The 21,895-nt window shown below is 34.5% G+C and overlaps 1 protein-coding gene across 1 annotated transcript in view; it reads right to left on the bottom strand.

Annotated features, from left to right (window-relative positions):
• LOC127865679 (uncharacterized) overlaps positions 1–21,895 on the bottom strand; it is a 459,001-nt gene that overhangs the window by 234,011 nt on the left and 203,095 nt on the right. The gene's annotated exons all lie outside the window — the stretch shown is intronic.

The raw sequence follows: 21,895 nt of genomic DNA, 5'->3' as shown, positions 1-21,895 counted from the left end.
TAGAGTAAACTTTAAAACAAAGAAGAAGTTCTTATTATTTCTTATAACATCTTATATGTATAACAATGCAGATACTGCAATTCAATAGTGCATTTCATGTTTCATGAATACATATCTGGAACCTGTTTTCATATAATCCTTTCATATTGTACTTATAAACATGTATAATGTCTTGTCATGTATGCTTTGTTGTGCATAATTAATTAGAATTGTCTTTTCTTTTGAATGTTATCATATTTTAAGCATTTTCTCCCATGAAATCTATTAATTATCGATTACAGCCGCGAGTTAGTACCTTCAGGCTTAACCAGTCATGTATTAATGTATTAATGTTCTAGTTTATGAAACAGCCGATTCGCGCGTTTTGGGTCACATTATTGTTTTGCATGATCGATCTATTTTTGATGAGAATATTTTGCCACACCCGCCCACCCCTTTTTGATTTGTGTTTCTATATTTCTGCTTTATATGCTTTATATGTTAATTAGTAGGTATAGTTTGCTAAATGTTTGTTAATTTGTTTATTATGTGCAATTAGTATTTGTATAGTTGTGCATGCATAATTTGTGTTGATAGTGATGCTCATTGGGTCATTGTCGACCTGAAATGGCTTGAAGTCACCAGGGGTGACTAGAAGCCGATTCATGTCACCCTGGGGTGACTTCAAGCCGACTCTAGTCACCCCGTGTGACTAGAATCGGCTTCATGTCACCAAGGGTGACATGAATCGGCTTGAAGTCGCCCTAGGGTAACAAGAATCGGCTTCTTATCACGCCCCGGGTGACTTGTGGGCCATTTCATGTCGACAATGACCCAATGAGCGATAGTGATAGACGTTATTGTTACCTGTGTTAGGTGGTGTAAGCAGGAGTTGATCGGCGAAATTGAGTTATTGAAGCTATTGGGCGTTATTATGTATTTGATCAAATTGATTCAATTTGAAATTATTGTCATTTGTATGGACGTCTTGTATATTTGTGATTGCAAGTTCTATTGACCTTTGATTATAATGATCGTGTCACACATTCAGACCATTTAAATGTTCTTATTCAATGTATGTTCTATGTTGATTGCACATCAATACGAATCGTGTTAATTGTTGTATTTTCTAGTGTTCAATGTTTATGTTTATTTCATTTATTCGTGAACATGTGTGAATACGATGTAATAGTTGTTCACAAACATATACAAATAATGGTGTTATGGTGTTTAAATAAACGGATTTGAATAACAGTTGATTTTTTTATTATTTATGATTTAACAAGATATTATATAGTAAAAATGATCTGATAAAAGTCGTGTACGTCCTGTACACTTATAAAATCAAAAGCAGAAGATGTGTACACATATTTCACACCAAAAACACAGAATAACGCAGGGTTATGTTTGCCTACAATAGTTTCGTCTAAATAAATTCTTGATTCTAAGGAATGGTCAACAGATCGTACCCAAATGGCATGTGAAAATTATTACAGGCTAAACCGTGATCATGTATGAGGTGACCGCCGTTATATGACTCAAATAATGTAAACATGGTGTTAAAGGTCCATCCATGTTTGATGATATAGTTGGCGAAAAAGGAATTGCATTACATAACTTACAACGAGAATGTTTAGAGATAACTGTTAGTTCTTTTGTCTTCAAAATCATACATAACCAGGAAGATTTGTTATGGCAAAGTGTAAGTATTATTTAGCAAAAATAACTTGTAAGTTATATAGTACATTTATTATCAAAGCACTGTATCTAGTAATATCAATTATATTATTGACTTATGTCATTTTTGTCATCGCACAATGGAAGGGACCGTTCAATCCGAAATACGCATAACAAATTAAACATTAAAGTCAAATGGAAAATAAAACGACAAAGTCAGTATCGAGACTTGTCGTAAAGCAAGCACCGTGAGCTCTTTAAAAGAAAGCTTATATTTGATACACTTGGGGTCGCGGTTCATATATATTTAATTGGTTTATGGGACGTAAGATGGTTTTAAACAGGTTTGATATGAGTTGGTCGGTATAATCCGTAGGGAAACAGATTAGATATCGAAAATAATCTGAAAGAGGAAGATCCTTTAGAAGCGCTAAATACACTCCAAGTACAATAAATAGCAGCTTCGGTTTGATTGAAGCTGTTCATCTGCAGTGATGTAACTTTGAAATAATGCTGACGCCCTCTGGCATACACGATGTATCATAAATAACAAAGTATTACATATGTGTTAACAAAAACCCCACCGTCAGCGGCTGAATACTCTTTTATGAACATTTTTATTACGTTCGCCATGATGTATGATAAATATGGTGTATATATCGTAAAGTACATTTACTTGTTACAAGTCATGTACGTTGTTTTCATATTATTTCAATTTAATTTGATGTCTGTACACGACCTAAATATGTGGTGCGCGAATGAAACCAACATACGGGGCATATATCATATATATGATATATGCCCCATATGTTGGTTTCATACGCGCACCACATATCTAGGTCGTGTACAGACACCCCACAATTGCGAGAATATCTGTATATATATATATATATATATATATATATATATATATATATATATATATATATATATATATATATATATATATATATATATATATATATTTATATTGCTAAATATTAAAATAAAATAATTGAGATACATTTAGTTCAAACAATAAAATAAAATATTTCACCTACGTTAACGTATATATATACATGGAAGTTTACATATGCACATGCATTTTCGAAATTAACTTTTACAATGAACATTTGTATTATCAACTTGTCCGTAAAAAGCAAGTGTTGCATTTACATTTAAATACCTTTATATTGACTTAGTATATTTGATAAATTATTGTTTTTGTCTATCTTCTTCGTTTGCTAGTCAAACATACATTTATCCCAGTGTTGATTTGGTATGTTATCTAACATCAAGGTAGCTAGGGACATTTTATTAAACGAGATAAACTTGTCTTATGTTCCTTACTTATTTTAGCCGCGCTCTGTGGGCTGCTCAGGCTAATCTGGGAATATGCATAAAGCCTGGTATTCCCAGATGGTGGCGGATGGGTTTGTTCGAGGCTTATTGTAACTATGGTCAATACATGAATACTTACGTTTGCGCACGAGCATTATTTCGCTTACAATGCGGCATAATCGACAATAATTTGTTTGGATAAAAAGTTTCATACCACAGTTTTTTGTTGTATTTATTAAACATCATTGTCTTATGATGACAATGCCCGTTACGTTATGGATATCGGTCGAACATTTTGAAAGCCGATTTTTGAACCGGTTGGTTAATTTCCTTGGTTGTTACCTGCGCTAAGTTTAAGCTAAAACTAAGCACGAAGTGCTTGGGTAGCTATGTTTGTTCAATACCGTATGTCATTTTTCTGCGGCAATATTTTCTTCAAATAACTTCTTATATTAAACTGGCATGTGTTATTTGATAAAACTTATAAAAAATGTTCCTGGTTAGCCCTTAACTATTTCTTTAAGTAAAAGGAGTTTCTTTTTAACTATAGTTTCCATGGAACTAAAACACTACCATATTTTTTAAAATCAGAAACATGTCGCTTTAATTGCAAGTTTTACACACAAATAGTCATTGGATGACACTCTTCTAAGTTCCTTTAAATTCGAATCTTCCATATAAAATGGATTAAAATGAGTCGCTGCTTGAGTGCGTTCAACAAATAGGTCATTCTATACATAGATGGTGACGTCACTACGTTATTGTCAGTAAGACCGGTGTGTACACAATGCCAATAGGTCGGTAAAACAGACGACCTTGTTCCGATACTGAATGGGCGGAGGCGATGTGATGCCCCGTATATGGTGTGTGTACTGTCGTTTTATAACGTAAAACTGCATGTTACCTAAGCCCATATTTAAACCCCCAACGAAGTTTAGGGGGGTATATAGGAGTGAACTTGTCTGTCGGTCGGTCGGTCTGTCTGTCGGTCTGTCTGTCGGTCCGTATTAAATGTCCGCTCTCTAATTCAAGTAGTTTTCATCCGATCTTCACCAAACTTGGTCAGAAGTTGTATCTAGATGATGTCTAGGCCAAGTTCGAATATGGACCTTGCTGGGTCAAAAACTAGGTCACGGGGTCACTTAGTGCGTTTAAACATTCAGCATGTTGTCCGCTCTCTAATTCAAGTAGTTTTCATCCGATCTTCACCAAACTTGGTCAGAAGTTGTATCCACATGATGTCTAGGCCAAGTTCGAACATGGGCCTTGCCGGGCCAAAAACTAGGTCACGGGGACACTTGGTGCGTTTCAGACATTGAGCATGTTGTCCGCTCTCTAATTCAAGTAGTTTTCATCCGATCTTCACCAAACTTGGTAAGAAGTTGTATCTAGATGATCTTAGGCCAAGTTCGAACATGGGCCTTGCCGGGTCAAAAACTAGGTCACGGGGTCACTTAGTGCGTTTTTTAACATTCAGCATGGTGTCCTCTCTCTTATTCGAGTAGTTTTCATCCGATCTTCACCAAACTTGGTCAGAAGTTTTATCTAGATGATCTGAAGGCCAAGGTCGAACATGGGCCATGCCAGATCAAAAACTAGGTCACAGGGTCACTTAGTACGTTTTACACATTGAGCATGGTGTCCGCTCTCTATTTCAAGTAGTTTAAATCCGATCTTCACCACACTTGGTCAGAAGTTGTAACTAGATGATGTGTAGGTCAAGTTCGAACATGGGCCATGCCGGGTCAAAATCAAGGTCACGGGGTCACTTAGTGTGTTTTAAACCTCACCATGGTGTCCGCTCTCTAATTCAAGTAGTTTTTATCCAATCTTCACCAAAATTGGTCAGAAGTTGTTTCTTGATAATGTCTAGGGCAAGTTTGAGTATGGGTCATGCCGGGTCAAAACAAGGTCACGGGGTCACTTAGTGCGTTTTAAACATCACAATGTTGTCCGCTCTCTAATTCAAGTAGTTTTCATCCAACCTTCACCAAACTTGGTCAGAAGTTGTATCTAGATGATGTCTAGGTCAAGTTTGAATATGGTCATGCCGGGTCAAAAACTAGGTCACGGGATATCTTAGTGCGTTTTAAACCTCACCATGTTGTCCGCTCTCTAATTCAAGTAGTTTCCATCCAATCCTCACCAAACTTCGTCACAAGTTTTATCTAAATGATCTCTAGGACAAGTTTAAACATGGGCCATTCCGGGCCTAAAACTAGGGAACTAGGTCACGGGGTCACTTAGTGCGTTTTTTAACATTCAGCATGGTGTCCGCTCTCTAATTCAAGTAGTTTACATCCGATCTTCACCAAACTTGGTCGGAAGTGTTATGGAGATGATCTTAATGCCAAGTTAGAACATGGGCCTTTCTGGGTCAAAAACTAGGTCAAGGGGTCACTTAGTGCGTTTTACAAATTGAGCATGGTGGCCGCTGTTTTTTGTGAAGACGACATGCAAAATATTATATGTCAATGTGGCATGTGGGTGTATTCGTCACGTCTGTGACGAAGCTCTAGTTAGAATTTAAAATTCGATTTATCATAGATGACAGAGTGATGTGGAATTCGTTTGCATGAAATTTAACCATAAAGGATGCAGCAATGTTGATTTATATTTGAACATTCGTTTCGACTTAATGTTTACAACAAAATGCTACGCGTACCTAACGGTAACTCATTCCTTTCCAATGTGTCACGATTGCAATTTGGTATTAACGAATTCCGTTATAACAAGAAACAAAATAAAGAAGTATATATTTTTTTATGTGTATTTTTCTAGCACCATACGTTTTATCATTGTATTTTGTATGACTATATTTGTAGTAAGAATATTGTCTATATTATTGTCTATTGTATACAAACAATTTAATACATATTATAAGCATTATTATAGATGTCTGATTTATATGATACATACACACAAGTAGTAATGCAACAAAAGCATATTGATTCATTAAGAAACAGAATCACTATATTAAGTACATTTATGTCATCTCTACAACTTGATTAATATATCAGCAAGGCTTTTATAACGGATGAGTATCATATAAAATACAATAACAAATTTACATATATGCAGCATTTATATATACAATCGGACGCAGCAATATTATATATGCAATAGGCAAATCTTTAAAGGTAAATTAATAAACCGTTTCACTTAGTAAATAAATATTAATTTCTATTTTAAAAGTGTGATTTCCGGCAGGTAACTAAAAAGGTGGTTTATAATTTCATTGTTTTAGAACAATTGTATGTTACAAATTATTCTTCAACATTAATATATGTTTACACTTTCGATATACATTCCTCGAGTAAGAGTATCATATATAAATAGTAAAAGCCCCGTCCCGATGCATCATCAGGAAATAGTTTTTTATCAACGTCCTTTCTTTAACGGAGGTGACCAATGGCTGAACAATTAGACACAGACAAAGGCACTCCACAAAACACTAATGAACGAATCTTGGACGAACGCCGTGCAAATCATTGTACTGGACTTTAAGGACACACAAAGATTACGGTTGTCAGATGTTTTTCGCCAAAAAATTACAGTTTTAATAAAAATGGCACTCAGATGTGCATTTTTTATTATGTATCATTTTAGATGTAACATGCTTTCAAAGATGAATTTTGATTCGTACAAACAACTTTAGATTAAAAAATGTCGGTTATATCTAACAAAACACTCAGATGAATATGATCATTTTCAAATAATTAAAACGACATTAGCCTAAACTCGTATGTTTTTCCGCAAACACTTATTTTATGAATTATGTGGCGTTAAGAGTTTAATGCATGTACATGTATGGATACATGTCTATGAATATTAATACATTATACCTATTTACGTATAATGTTGTCATAACACTGACATAATTCAAAGAATGTTGGCGAGTCAGAGATAGAAGCCAACGCTATTTTTTGTCTTAGTATTTTTAGCGATGTTCATATACTTTTTAGGGTAAAAGCTACAGTACAGACTAAGTAACAAATTACTAGCAACATGAACTGCAAGACGAGTTCGGTGATTCGGGGTTTTCACCGTTAGTGCAATATAACATTCCAAACTAAAACTCATGAACGTACATAATCTAGAAAAAAATTAAGTTGGTAAATATAAAATTATTTATGGAAATAGATCAGATAAATAATTAAATGACCCGAAAATAAATTATAATTCAATCCGTGTTTAAATTTGTAAAAGGTCACAATACTCGTCTTAAGTTATAAACAGCGAATCGTATCTTCTATCATCTGATTGGTTTCATCGTCATTGAGACACTGCTTCATCAACTCATCTGCAAGAGCATAAATGTCTTTAGACAAGTCCGGCATTGTTCCGTCGGCAGTTTCGATTGCTGAGTTTACGAGTGTATATACATCAACAGGTATTAGAGCTATCCCAACAACACCTCCTGCTATATAAAGTCCTCTGCCAACCGCTCTAGCCCCCTGGACACCAGCAACACTAGCCCTCGCACCAATCCCAGATCCAACAACCGCTCTAGCCCCCTGGACACCAGCAACACTAGATCTCGCACCAATCCCAGATCCAACAACCGCTCTAGCCCCCTGGACACCAGCAACACTAGCTCTCGCACCAATCCCAGATCCAACAACCGCTCTAGCCCCCTGGACACAAGCAACACTAGCTCTCGCACCAATCCCAGATCCAACAACCGCTCTAGCCCCCTGGACACCAGCAACACTAGCCCGCGCAACAATACCTGCTTGACTGACGATTTGTGCTTTGCTCTTGCCAAGTCGTATAACTGAAACAACTTGATAGATCAATTAATATGCAGTTGACCATGCTGTTTTAACAGAGCCGTAGAGGAATTTTGTGATGAAATTCGTTAATAGAGGATACTTTTGGTCCATCTCGTACTTTCCAAGAACTTCTATAAGTCCGTAGAAGGTTTGTATGAGGCCATTGCGCGTTTTCTCATACTTTTCTAAAAGCTCTTCTGCGGCTTGGCTTGCCTTTGATTCTTTCCCATATTGGTCTACCGCTTTAACGCCACTAGTAACCCCGCCTGCTCCACCAATCACTGCCCCTTGAAAAGACAAAGAAAACTTCATAACTGATGACGTTTTGTAAACAATAAAATATTTTTCTTATAAGATACGTATGTATGGCGGTAATGAGACAGGTTGTGCCTTTTGTAACAAAGTTAACTATTACCATGATATACACACATTAGTATACGAAAGTAAGATGATAATTATGTGGTTTAGAAAAAAGCGTAACAAAATAATTTGGTAAAGAAATTATATTTTCGGCCATTCTCCATTTAGCTCTGATGAAGCATGACAGTTGCAGACAAAATAATGTTGCCAAATCAATCATGATAGTAAATTAACCGCCATGATGTAATTTAAATACTGTTGTTGAACACGCCGGTAAATAGTCGGTTTGTGTTCAATCGTAATTAAACAATATGTATATCGTGAAAGTCTCTGATCATTCGTTCATACAATATGTATATCGTGAAAGTCTTTGATCATTCGTTCATACAATATGTATATCGTGAAAGTCTATGATCATTCGTTTATACAATATGTATATCGTGAAAATATCTGATCATTCGTTCATACAATATGTATATTGTGAAAGTCTCTGATCATTCGTTCATACAATATGTATATCGTGAAAGTCTCTGATCATTCGTTCATACAATATGTATATTGTGAAAGTCTCTGATCATTCGTTCATACAATATGTATATCGTGAAAGTCTCTGATCACTCGTTCATACAATACGTATATCGTGAAAGTCTCTGATCATTCGTTCATACAATATGTATATCGTGAAAGTCTCTGATCATTCGTTCATACAATATGTATATCGTGAAAGTCTCTGATCATTCGTTCATACAATATGTATATCGTAAAAGTCTCTGATCATTCGTTCATACACTTACTCTTGAAGTATCAAGGTTTGGGAAACTTCGGGAACAAATAAAGGTGACATATTTAAATTCTCATCAAAATCATGCGCCGTTTAAATTATAATTATCGGATCGAAAATTTTAAGGGTGCATTTAATGGATCATAGTTTTCTGAACGCACGGATTATAAGGCCGTTTCAAATGTTGATATTTGAATGTGGAGATCCTGTTTACAAATTTATTATAATCGATAAACTAATTAAATCAACCAGTATCTTCAACTAATTTTAAAACTTAAAAGTTTGACTTCGCAGTCAAATTGATGAATCTGAAATTGTTTTGAAAGTTTTTTGTCAAGAGCATCTTACCTGCAACCGTCAAGGCCAACGAAGTACCGAATGTAAAAAACGACAAACCGAAACCGACAGCAGACATTTTTGCGACAAGGACACTTGAAGACACTCCAGCTATGTTGTACTTTTGTATTTCTTTTTTAAAGAATAAACAACTAAATAAATAATTTGCTATTTCAAGAGTACTAAATAGCATACTTTACTTATGCTGCAAAGCATTCAACATTTAATGTCAAAAAACACATATAGATTCCGCCGGTTATATTTATTTTGCTATTAAAATTATGTTATAAAAAAGTTAATTAACCAAAGCGAAATATTCACACTCTACGTTATAACAACGTATTCATTTGAGTAAAATTATATAGAACATGTTCCTGTAAAACATATGTTTAGGCTTTCCATAGATTAATGATCCAGTGATCTAACAGTCGTTAACATATTAACAGTAAGAATTGAATTATTTTTGAAAATTATTTACCTAAATACTGCTCATGAAAGCCTTTGGCTGTAGCCTTCAAGTGACCGCTAATTTTTTGTGTTTTCTTCGTAAAATATTGAAGTTTCGTCTTCAAGACGCGCACTTTATCTGCGTGAGGCATCTTTGGATTTGTATACTTGTTACTATTATCTTCTATCAGTTCTGTCCCTGAAAAAGGTAAAAATAACTTACGAGCGTCTGTGATGAATAATATGGCAATTATTTAATCCGACACTAATACCTAGTACTAATTAATCTCAGTTTTTGTCTCGCGCGCGCTCACACGCGTGTGTGTGGGCGTGTGCGTGCGTGCACGTTGACGTGCGCGTGGGCGGGTGTGTGTGTGTGGGGGGGGGGGGAGTGGGGGGTGTGTGCGTGCGTGCGTGCACGTTGACGTGCGCGTGGGCGGGTGTGTGCGCGTGGGCGGTTGTGTGTGTGTGTGTGTGTGTGTGTGTGTGTGTGTGTGTGTGTGTGTGTGTGTGTGTGTGTGGTGTGTGTGTGTGTGTGTGTGTGTGTGTGTGTGTGTGTGTGTGTGTGTGTGTGTGTGTGTGTGTGTGTGTGTGTGTGTGTGTGTGTGTGTGTGTGTGTGTGTGTGTGTGTGTGTGTGTGTGTGTGTGTGTGTGCCATTGCATTCAGAAACAGCAGCTCGATTGAGGTAAGTATCACATTCTTGCGCAACATTTTGGCTTCAGTGGATAATAATTCGTTTTTAGCTTTTATAGTTAAAATTACAATTAAAATAACGCATCATTTCAAGATCTTTATTTGTTTAGTTTTTTCAAGTAATGAAGCTATTGTTAAAGTACAAACTAATGTAATATTTTTATATTTTGGCAATGATCAAGTGCAAAAAGACTTTGAGCAGGTTTTGTGGTCATAATAATTGACCCAACCGTCGGACTGGGGGAGAGCTCTCTTCATATCTGACAAATGTATTGTCATGAATTGGTCATTTTTTATTGTTTGAGACCATGTTCAGGTTGCAAAACGGATAAATGATACATCTTTTAGTTATCATATTCAGTTGTTGTGTTTAACAAATAATGATTAATGAGCTATATTTGACTAATTTAGTAGGATTATGAAAATAAAAAATAAGATCTACAGCTGGCACTTTAAAGTTTGAACGATTAAATAAAAGTTTGAACGCTTTACTGAAAACAGGTTGATGAGTACTAAATACTTTTAAAGAGTTATTAAAAAAATTAAAACATTTTTGAAACTTCTTATATTGGGTTGTTATTCTAGAATGATTAAAAACAATAGTTTTCCTCTGGAACAAACATATGGGTTGGCAGATTGTCAACACTTGGATCGAGTTTTTGTCTGTTATTTATGGTGGTTAACAATTTAATGCATACATTTTTATTGAGGGAAAAAGGACAGTCTATATGGCAATTTAAATTAAAAAATATTTTGATCGATATAAAAATGATTGTCTTTTTATAACTTAATTGTCAACTTTTGCTCATTTACATATTGAAATACTGTGTTTGAAACACACTCTTTACCATGTAGCGTAATATTTTATCAAACTTTCGAAAGTCTATGACAACTTTTATATATTAATATCGAAATGACGGTTAAATTGTTAATAATATTGAAACGAAGTCCAAATCATTATTTAGCGATCAAATGATATTTTCACAATAAACCTCTAAACATGTACCCAATCATTCAAATTATTTACTTAATTATCACTAACTATTACGATGTGCCTATCAGAATACCATGTAAATGGGTAAGCGTTTAGTTTTGTGTGTGTTGTATGTGATGTCCTTGGTTGTACAAGCCATAGGTCCCTTGCTTTAAAATGATATTATGGGCATCTTACAGTTTATAGGTGTCTATCGCAACCGTTGTTTATTTTTTGGTGTTTTCACTTCATATACACATATACACTTTTGTTAATGCAGCATCAACATACTAAAACAATATCCCGGAAGGAGAAAAATAATGCATTTGAATATCAACCGTACTTTCGTTTGACAGCTGATCATGCATGTACGACGTGAACCTAAATTTAGTTTTAGTACAGATTCGTCCATTCGACACAAAGACACACTTTTGTTTTACAGCTCATTTCGGCCTAGAGGACTGGGTGAGACACGTAAGAATATCGAATATAAAATATATTTTTATAAACAACTGGAAGCAAGTTGAGTTGCAGATAATTGGTATGTAACCACATTTTTACTAACTCTTTTGACCTGTTAATTCTTTTCAGCTCAATTCAACAGTGAAAAATGCCCAAAATATCACTTTAAATTAAGACGGCATTGGTCGACACAGACGCGTGTCTGTGTTGCTGTGAAGCTCCACGAGTGGATATGCATTGACAATAATTTACAGTATGTAGAACAAATGTTGATAAACCAAGGTCACTCAATTTATTTAAATGAATTGATTATTTCAATCGTTAAGCTTTCCATGAATAAGTGTACCGAATACAAGTAAAGTAATGGTGACAGAGTTTTTTTCTGGCTGTTTATAAATAATATTGCATACAGCTTAGAGTTTGAACTATATAGATTTTTAAACATTGAGATTGATTGTCAATACAATACTTTCAATCAAAAACACAATATTTAGATTTGATTAAAATGAAGAGTTTCTTTATAAGTCACATTATTTACTTTCAGTACCAGTATTAAAGCTACATACATTGAAATGAAATACGTGGCATAGTAAATGTATGTATAAATAAGAAACATATTTTATCTATGCCAATTACAATATATCTGGTGGTAACAAGATAAAAATCTGTCTCTTTTGCGCTTTAAAACTTAAAAATAATCGCGTTTGTCGAAATGTACGTATACGTATTGAAATCCTACTTTCGGTTTTAAAATTAAAAAAAAAAAACTTACTTGCTAATTAGGCTATAAATTTAATGACAATTGTGCACACTTTCAAATTGCATCTATATGTATTGATTAACAGGTACTTTATTTCAAGGTGTGTGGCTTTAATTTTGTAAACCATTCCATCAAAAATTAAAAGTAAATAGTTTCACTGACCTCAATAACTCTGTTAAAAAAATAAATACGAAATTTAATAAATATATACCAACCGTGCTATGGATACAAACAATACTGTATACAATGAAGCAATCAAATTGTCGAACACGACATTGCAAGAGCAATTTTACGGCAGGCGTAACTCACTCAATTGAACTAATTAAGGCATCGTCGAAAACACTTCGCATGTCATTAAATACCGAATATATAAGGAAGTAAAGTAGAGACAATCCATCGATGACGTAGCCATTTATCCAATTTGCTTGAAGTGCTGTTATTCATATTTTATCGTACAGTCACCATCTTTGACTATCCAAACGTCACACTAAAGAGTTTTCCCGAACTATGGTCGAACACTTGAAGGTTTCACAAGCAACGATCACGCTGAAATAATCACGTGTCATCTAATGTCGTCACCTGAAAGTTGCCATTAAACGACTTTGGCTATTGTACAAGCTTTTTTGAAATGTATATGTCAATAAACTTAAATTTCAAATTGGGGCAAAAAGGTACCAAGTGACATTTTAATAGCTTGTAGAAAATCGCGTTTAAAGGTTTAAAAGTCTACACCAAATTAAGTGCGTACAACTCAGGACTCAATTGTGTTAAATGTGGTAAGAAATAAATACAACCTTCATGCTTGCACAAAATGAACATGATCCAGTTATAAATAAGCGATAATTGATCAATTATGTCATATGGTTCCTTTTTGCATAATTCAATATTAAGGTAAACAGAATGCAAAAAGGAACCATATGCACACTTAAGTCCTTTTGGCATGAACTATTTGTGTGTGTTGTATTCTAAAAAGGCACAATAAGGTACCATATGACATTGGTACCTTTTTGCATCACACAAAACTGGAAAGTGAAAATGATGATTATGATTTATTAACAACAGTATAAGTATAAACGTTTATAAAGATAAGACACATCTGTAAAAGTAAACAATAATAGTATTGTTACGATTAAACACAATAGCATTCATGAAAGTTAATCTTGCAAATTTCAGTTTTTGACAAAAATGCAGAGAACCCATAATATCCATATTGTAAACATTCTTCACTCGATATCAGTAACTTCTTCATCTGACTCCATACAAAATCTATTCTGCTCGTGGATCGATGGATCTTTTCCTTTCATATCCGTCGCAACAAATGCCCCATGTTTCTAATTTTTAAGTGTGTAATCAATTGTTTTCCTGTTGATGTCTGATGTTTTTATAAAGAAGTCTCTACAAACGCGTTCTTTCCGGTCATTGTGTATCATGAAGTACTTCTGCCCTATAGATCTCGTGCCTGTTACTTTCCTTTTTGTTGCGCTTTTTCTACCATGTCACAGATATACTGTCTTTGACGCTCATAACTTCCCAAAGAATAGTACAATTGAAATATGTCTTCCCGCTGCTCTTCAGTAAATTTCTCGCTACACTTGAAACGACAATTTAGACGACTATGATGGTGGACCTTTTTCGGAGCAACAACTCTCCCTGTTGCAGATAAATATTTCTTCCCTTCACCTTTCAATAATTTTCTAACATTCCGCTTCCACTTTTCTGGGTTCCATGTTTTCTTCCGACTGGAATGCTTCTTAGGAGGACTTCTATATGAAGCATGTTTGTGCGGGGTTGTTTCGACAGGCATGTTTGCATGGCCAGATTCATCATTTGATGTGGCAGGAAGAGATTCCCTTTTAACCTCCCATGTAGGATCTGTGTCACGTTTAGCATCACTATTATTTGAAATTATATCAATGGCTTCATAGTGCTCCTGTCATCGAACTGCTAAGTAAGCTAGATTGATTAATTTCTCTTTTTTGTGTTCAGGTTTTATGTCAATCACTGGTGTTGATATTGATCTTGAAAATATTCGAACAACACTTCCGTAATAGTTTGCTGTGGCCAAAGGAACGATGTCTGCTATTTCTAAATTCCATTGTCCTTTTGTTTTCAACAATTCAAGTTCATTAACAAATTCCACCTTACTAAACATATCTTTCCTAGTACAGAACGATATCTATTTGTCTGCGTTTGTTGTCATAAAGTAACAGACATTTGATCTGATTTCAGAGGCACTTTAAGCAAGTATTCCACTTGTTTTCAATTACATGAAAAAAACAGTTTCCATCTCCATTGATACTGACCCTGCGCAGCTCATTACAAGCAGGAATTGTGTCAAGTCGTCCCGTATGGGCTTTTCTGATCATAGTCTAGATTGTGTAATTATGTTGGCTGATTTTCTGTGCTCTATTAACCGCTACACTGGCTACCTTCTGTCTGTTTTGCAACAATATTATTTTATCTCTCAATTTCTTGGCAAGGACACTTTGACGTAATTATTCTCCTGATGTTTTTTTTTTCTTCAAAATTTCAATTTCTTGGTTTTCTTTTTCCATGACGCTCTTTGCATGTTCATTTGCACAAGTCTCTTTTCTTTTGTCTTCAGCTTCTTAACATTGAATTCTAAATCATTTGAATTGATCTCATCTTTTTTTCGGATCTTAATTTGCATCATCAGCACTATCATCATGATCTAATTCACTATCACTTTGGATAAGTTTTCTTTTCATTGGTTGCTTCTTTTTTTCTACCAAGATCAGCTAATGGAATATCTTCCGAATCTGTAGTGTTGGAATCATTGTCTTATGTTTGTGTTGCTATCATAAGTCCAAAACGTTCCTCTTGTGTAAATGAAAGATAAATTTCTTCATCGGACCAAACCTCATCTTCTTTCTGCTAAGCAAATGCCACCATATAGTGAATATATTGATTATACTGTTTTAATAAAATTAAAACTTATTTCTGTAAAAACTGTGAAATTACAAGCTACCTTTTTAAACATTAGAAAATTTTAAGTATGTTCTTCAAGTGACTGATCCCAGAAATAAATTACTACCATCCATGATAGTTTTATAATAAAGAAATCAACTCTTTCAAAAAGAATGCAAGTATCATACTTATTATGTTTTCATTGTTTTCATAACTAACTGGTATATGAATTTAATTTGGCAATACATGTACAAATATAATTACAATTTTAATATTTTCCAATGTGCCATCTCCTTCTATGAATACCATGTACAAAGTCATATGTATAAAATCTTAGTATTTGTCTGCTCTCTTCACTCTAATAATCACCAAATGAAGGTGCAAACACTTCACCTTCATTATTATCATTTGCTAATTACAAGACATCTTAGGGTAACAGGATAGTTTTATCAGTTCATGGAAAAGTGTAATCATTGTTGAGGCAAAAGGTACAACATAAACCAATTGATTGTTACCTGCGTCTGGATAGTGTATTCATAGTTGTGCTAAAAGGTACAAACTAAACACATTGATATAAAAAATGAGGACTAATTCACTTCATGTCTGCAAAAATGTACCATGTGTCATATGGTTCCTTTTTGCACTGATATTTATATTAATTTCCCACACACCTTTGGTGCAAAAGGTACCATGTGTCATATGGTACCGTTTTGCACAAACAAATGTTGTAATGTTCAGTTGGTACCTTTTAAAATAGTTCTATATCTTTGGAACCTTACAAACTACAGCTAAGATATTTTTACAAAATGTAGATCATACAGTCATAATGAAATATACTAAAATGTCATTTTTGACCAAAATGTCATATGGTACCTTTTTGCATCAATGGGGCAATATTAATTACTACAAAAGCAGGTATCATCCTTATACCTTATATAGTAACGCGCCGTTTTAATCGGTCCCGTGCATATGACCATTTATTCAATTTACAGGGAGTACTTTAATTTAATTGCACTGCATAACGGCCATGTTTAAGTACCGAAAAATCCCCAACAAGAGTTTCCATGACTGCTTGTAGAGCTCACTTACAGCAAACAGGCTAATATGGTATTGTGCCGTTAACTGTGTTCACATGCACATTACCATTAATCGAAAGTAGCGTTTGTGCTAGCTTTAAAAGGTAAATTTAAAGTATGTTTCAGTGACCAAAAGTCCCAAACAAGAGGTTTTCCGAACTTTGGAACTATAGTGCACACAAGCGCCTACGGAGCTTATATAGTTAAGTATCATCTAGATGCATTTTGGGTACGTGACCAATAATACAGTTTAGCGATCTTGTAATAACTGTTTAACGTACATTGTAAATGTGTCCCGAAAACCCAAACCATTGTTTTCTCAGACTATGGAATAACACATGCTTTTAACATACCCATGTACGTACCTGTCTGCCATTTATCCTATTTTGAAGCGATTAATTAACATTGTAACGTACAGCGAACATGATTTGTTAACTAAAACCCCCAAACAATAGTTTTTTTACGGCTATGGACATAAACGTTATTGTCAAATAAACCTAATAAGCTGATAAACCCACGTGTCATGTAGGAGTTTAAGAACAAAAGCAGTTGCCATTCTAGTGTAGTCAAGTGCCATCTTAAAGCATCTTCCAAAATTGACATGTCAGCCAATTTAGCATTCCTTTATTGACACATTCAGTGTTCATAAGTCACAAACAAGAATATTCACGGACTATGGATAAACACGGGATTGTGGGGGAAACAGAACAATTACCAAGCTGATATAGTATGAATTCGTCACCTGCAATCGATCAATATCTAATGTAACGTTTTTATAAACTGTTTAACGTACAGTGACAATTTTGCAGTTACCAATTGTCCCAAACACGAGTTTTCTCGGACTTTTGACAAATACCTGCTTCCAGAGTTCATAAAAAAGCTGATATGATCGCGTGCCATTTATCCCGTGAGCGTGATCACTCATTTGATTTAGCCCTTGTTTTATTTTTCAATAAACGTTTTTTTAACTTATAACGTGTAGTGCCCATTTTTCCTCTGCGTTAAGTCCCAAACAAGAGTTATCCCGGACTATTGGCTGATACTGTCTTGTAGAGATAACACACATTTACAACGCTACTATTGTCTCATGGCGTCTAAATTCGTCGCTTTCATGTAAACTTTCATCCAAATTTATGTTTTTTACTTTTTTTAAACCTACTTTAAGTAATCCATTTAAAACAGTTAAGTTTTCTCGGATTTATTGTCTAATCCAACTTTTTGAGTATGCAAACAGCTTCAACTGTGAAATAGTAATGTGCCGTCTAAATTCGTCACGTGCGCATGATAAGTATTTGACTTTACCATTGTGCTACTTCGTACAGTGCCCATGTTTCAGTGTCAACAAGAGATGACATTATCACGTGTCGTCTAAATTCGTAACGTTTGTGTGTCCATTTGTCAAATATTACGTTTTGAATAACATTTTTTAATGTTCAATGCACAAATTTCAGATGCTTAAGCTCCTTACAAAGAGTTTTTCTGGACTAGAAACTAAAACGTTTTCAGGGGCGTAGCGAGCCCTCCAAGGAAGTGCAGTCACATTATAGGGGGTCCGGTGGCGCCCTCCCCCCCCCACCCGGGAAAAAAGGCCAGTAGTGGGTGCAGACGCGATAGTTTTTAAAAACAAACTATCCGTTTCGCTAAAAACATTTTAACATATATACAATATTTGGCAACAGATGGCAATTCACTTGCATTGCTGAAGTTTGGTTAGTGGAACTGCATGTTCTGACTCTTGTCGGCAAAAGTGTTGATCATTTTTGTCATGTCCACTACACTTTCCCGGTTGATGTGGAGCACTGCAAGCGCTGTAAGGCGATCCTCGCCCATGATCGAGCAAATGTATGTTTTAATACGCTTCATAGAGCTGAAGGACTGCTCGCTGATGTTGCAGGCATGGTGAGCAATTATGTGAGTATCAGCTGAATAAGTGGGTAAGCGCTTCTACTAGCGTTCAGTGCATCAAGCACGGTTTTGGGCCGTTTGTCTTCATCCATTAGACTCCATCGGACCTTCCATCGATTGAGCTCTCGGTCCAGCTGTCGACGTTTACACGCTTGAGAGGTTACCCCATAATACGATTTAAAAATGCGTTATCTATTCTTAATTTGGGTACATGTGAATAGAGTTAAAAGGCTACGCTTGCTTTCTTAGTTTTGAATATAAACTCGTTGAACACCTTTAATGTCAAAATATTTAATGTTTGAATTCTTTAAGGATAACCTCCATAGTCTTCGATTTTTTTTGCATTTTCGGGCGTTTTACTTTTTCGATTTTTCATAATGATGTGCAGGCACGTGCCTACACTGCCCACGCACAGCTACGCTCATGAGTGAAAATACATTTTTTATTTGATCACGTGTGAATAAAACTCGATAAAATCGATATTCCACCAAATCCAACAATTTTTTTTATTGTATGCTTACAAATGATTATTGTTGTTGTTTTTTTTGGCGAAGCTGTTTAACGCCACTTTTGGCCTACATTCATGTTAGGTTCGAAATGAATAAACCCGAATTGTGCATTGGCTAATAATACAAAAATCACCGTAAACATTGGTAGTCTGGTTCCCAGACTAAAACATTGGATGCATATTATTTGAACTGAATATATTGTAAATTACATGTAAATTACAATAAATTAAAAACTGTCATGATACAAAACATCCATTAAACATTACATCGAAACGTTTCTCCTTATTTACGAAGCAGTATAGCATTAATCACATGTCTGTACAATTAAAAGAATCTATTGTTACCATGCCGTAGCGGCCACACTAAACACTACAAAAGCAGGCTTGATTGCACTTAACCGGTACGCAGTTGTTTACCACTATCGACACAGCGGGGGTTTGGGGGCGGTAGCCCGCGATACTAAGGAAATATATAGGTGCTGGAAATATATCTGTCTTTGATTTATTATAATCCATATTTGCGTTTATTAGTGTAAATATGTTTCTTTGTACTTTGTTTTGTTCATTTTTTTATATAAAGTTCTGTTTTTCTGCAAAAAATTCATATCACTATGATGCTTGCAATATTGAATCTTTTATGTTTACATTCTACTAACATCTGTACACATTATAACTCATTATCTTTTATTTCATTCCAACATTATGTTCATAGTTTTTCAGTGGCGAATATGTTTTCTATTCCTATTGAAACTAATGTATTACTCGTTCAATTATGAAAACCTAGTCATTACAATACTTATTGACAATAAAACATTCAATTTCACCTCTTTTTGTTCTTCGTTTTTTTTTTGTTAAAATATATTATCTTATTATCACTCACTATCTTCATTAAAATACATGGTCGCTTCATTCCATCTCCTTTCACTGGTCGCAAACATTACAACATCAACGCCGTATATCTTTTTAAAGATATTTCTTGTTTGCCATTCCGTACAATATAATTCCCCGTTTGACGCCCCTAACGTTTATTAATGTATGTTCATAGGAAGCTTATCCGAATGTTTTATAAACATTCAATGCAATTCACAATGGGAAAACCAAATATATCTAAAATACTTCCGGTCAAACAATGAAAATTATCGAACATTTTCATTGTTATTTTTTCACTGTTTGAAACAGTGAAATAAAAGTTTTAATTCACTGATATTTCTCTATAAACCTTCGGAAAGCATAAAATAAAATAGAACTTCACCAGCAATATCATTCATTAACAAATAATTCGTATTCGGTGTAGCTGTCAGATTGAACATTTCCTTGGTTTTCTTATGAGAATTTATGCAACGCGATAATTTAAATACACAAGTTATTAAATTAAGGTAACGCAGTAAGCACTTCTTAAAGCTTTTTTAAAAAACGAGTGTTTATGTTATACGTTTTATATACAAATATGGTAAGGACAATTATATTGCGCGATAAAACCCACGGGAACATCACAGTAATGACATGGTCTTTATTTATTACATGCCTTTATATTTTAGTGCAAAAATAATTGGATATTACAATTTTAAACTGCAATCTACTTTATGGGACCTTCGTATTTCTTATTGTAAAATCTGCGGTTTTCGGTGTAATCAAATTTTTGAAAATAATGCCTACATTTAAACGATTGTACTCAATTTTGAAGAAAACGGAGCATTCTTTTGCTTTCATTTTAACAAATTATGCGTAGAGCATGCTTAAAACCTAAAATATATCAAATCCATTTGTATTTGTACCCCCTCCCATCGTAAACTAGGGTACGTTAATAAATCTGTTACAGTAGGATATAGCAAGTTTGAAACTTATCAATAATTTAAGGCACGTCATATAACCCAAATTAAATGTGTGTTTGTACGATATTTGGGTTTTTCTACCACAGCACAAAAACCTTTTCCATGATGCATTTTTTACCTAACAAATTATTATTAATTACAAATAATGGCAAAAGAAAACCGCATGCCAAGATGAACGTGTAAAAATTAGAACTAGAATTCACAATTGGTTATACGTTAGTAAAAAAAAACATGGCCAACGATGCAAGCGTCTGAGCACCTAATACAGCTCGAAAATGATCTGGACAAAACATATCACGAATAGAATAAAATTGACAACATTTCGAACCTTTCTGAATGTAGCCGACCAAGTGTTGGTATAATGTAAGATGTAAATAACAGTGACTTTGTTAAGGAGGTTATTGTGCAGCAAGCAATAATGAAGCTTACAGTTTTCACGAAAAGCATTACATACAGCATACGTGAACTAGATATAAACATGCATTCATACATATAGTGACATAGTGAGTGATAGTAATGAAAACACAATTAACGTATTTACTATATAGTAATGTATGCACGAATGTTACTACAACGCAATAAAAATATTTGCATGGAGGAAAGAAATATGAAAGATATCGGTCATAAGCTCTGTTTGAGTATCTAAACATGGTTAAACCGTTACCTTATTCATTATTATTTACATGGAAAGAGTCAAAGAAGGTATTCAGTTAGTTGTTTTACATGCTTTTCACGGAAAGATTATACTTATTCTTTTTTTTTTTTTAATTTGCATACTTCACGGCATCATTTTAGTGCAATCTCGGGTTAGGTAGTCGAACAAAAAATGGTTTGTAAACAAAATTTATTTGGATAATTAAAATGGTGTGAAGAAATCACGGATAACTTCGACTCCGATAGTTTTATATAGTTTTGCATAGATAACATATTATTATAATAAGGTTAACTCGATCTTAAATGATAAAAAAGTAAACGATATACTTCAAATGACGATGATGACGGTGATGATGACGGTGATGATGATGCTGATGATAATGATGATAATGATGATGGTGGTGGTCATGTGGGATTAAAGCTTGAGA

This window comes from Dreissena polymorpha, chromosome 2 (genome assembly GCF_020536995.1).
Source record: "Dreissena polymorpha isolate Duluth1 chromosome 2, UMN_Dpol_1.0, whole genome shotgun sequence".
NCBI classification, from domain to species: Eukaryota; Metazoa; Mollusca; class Bivalvia; order Myida; family Dreissenidae; genus Dreissena; species Dreissena polymorpha.
This window is presented reverse-complemented; position numbering and strand designations above follow the sequence as displayed.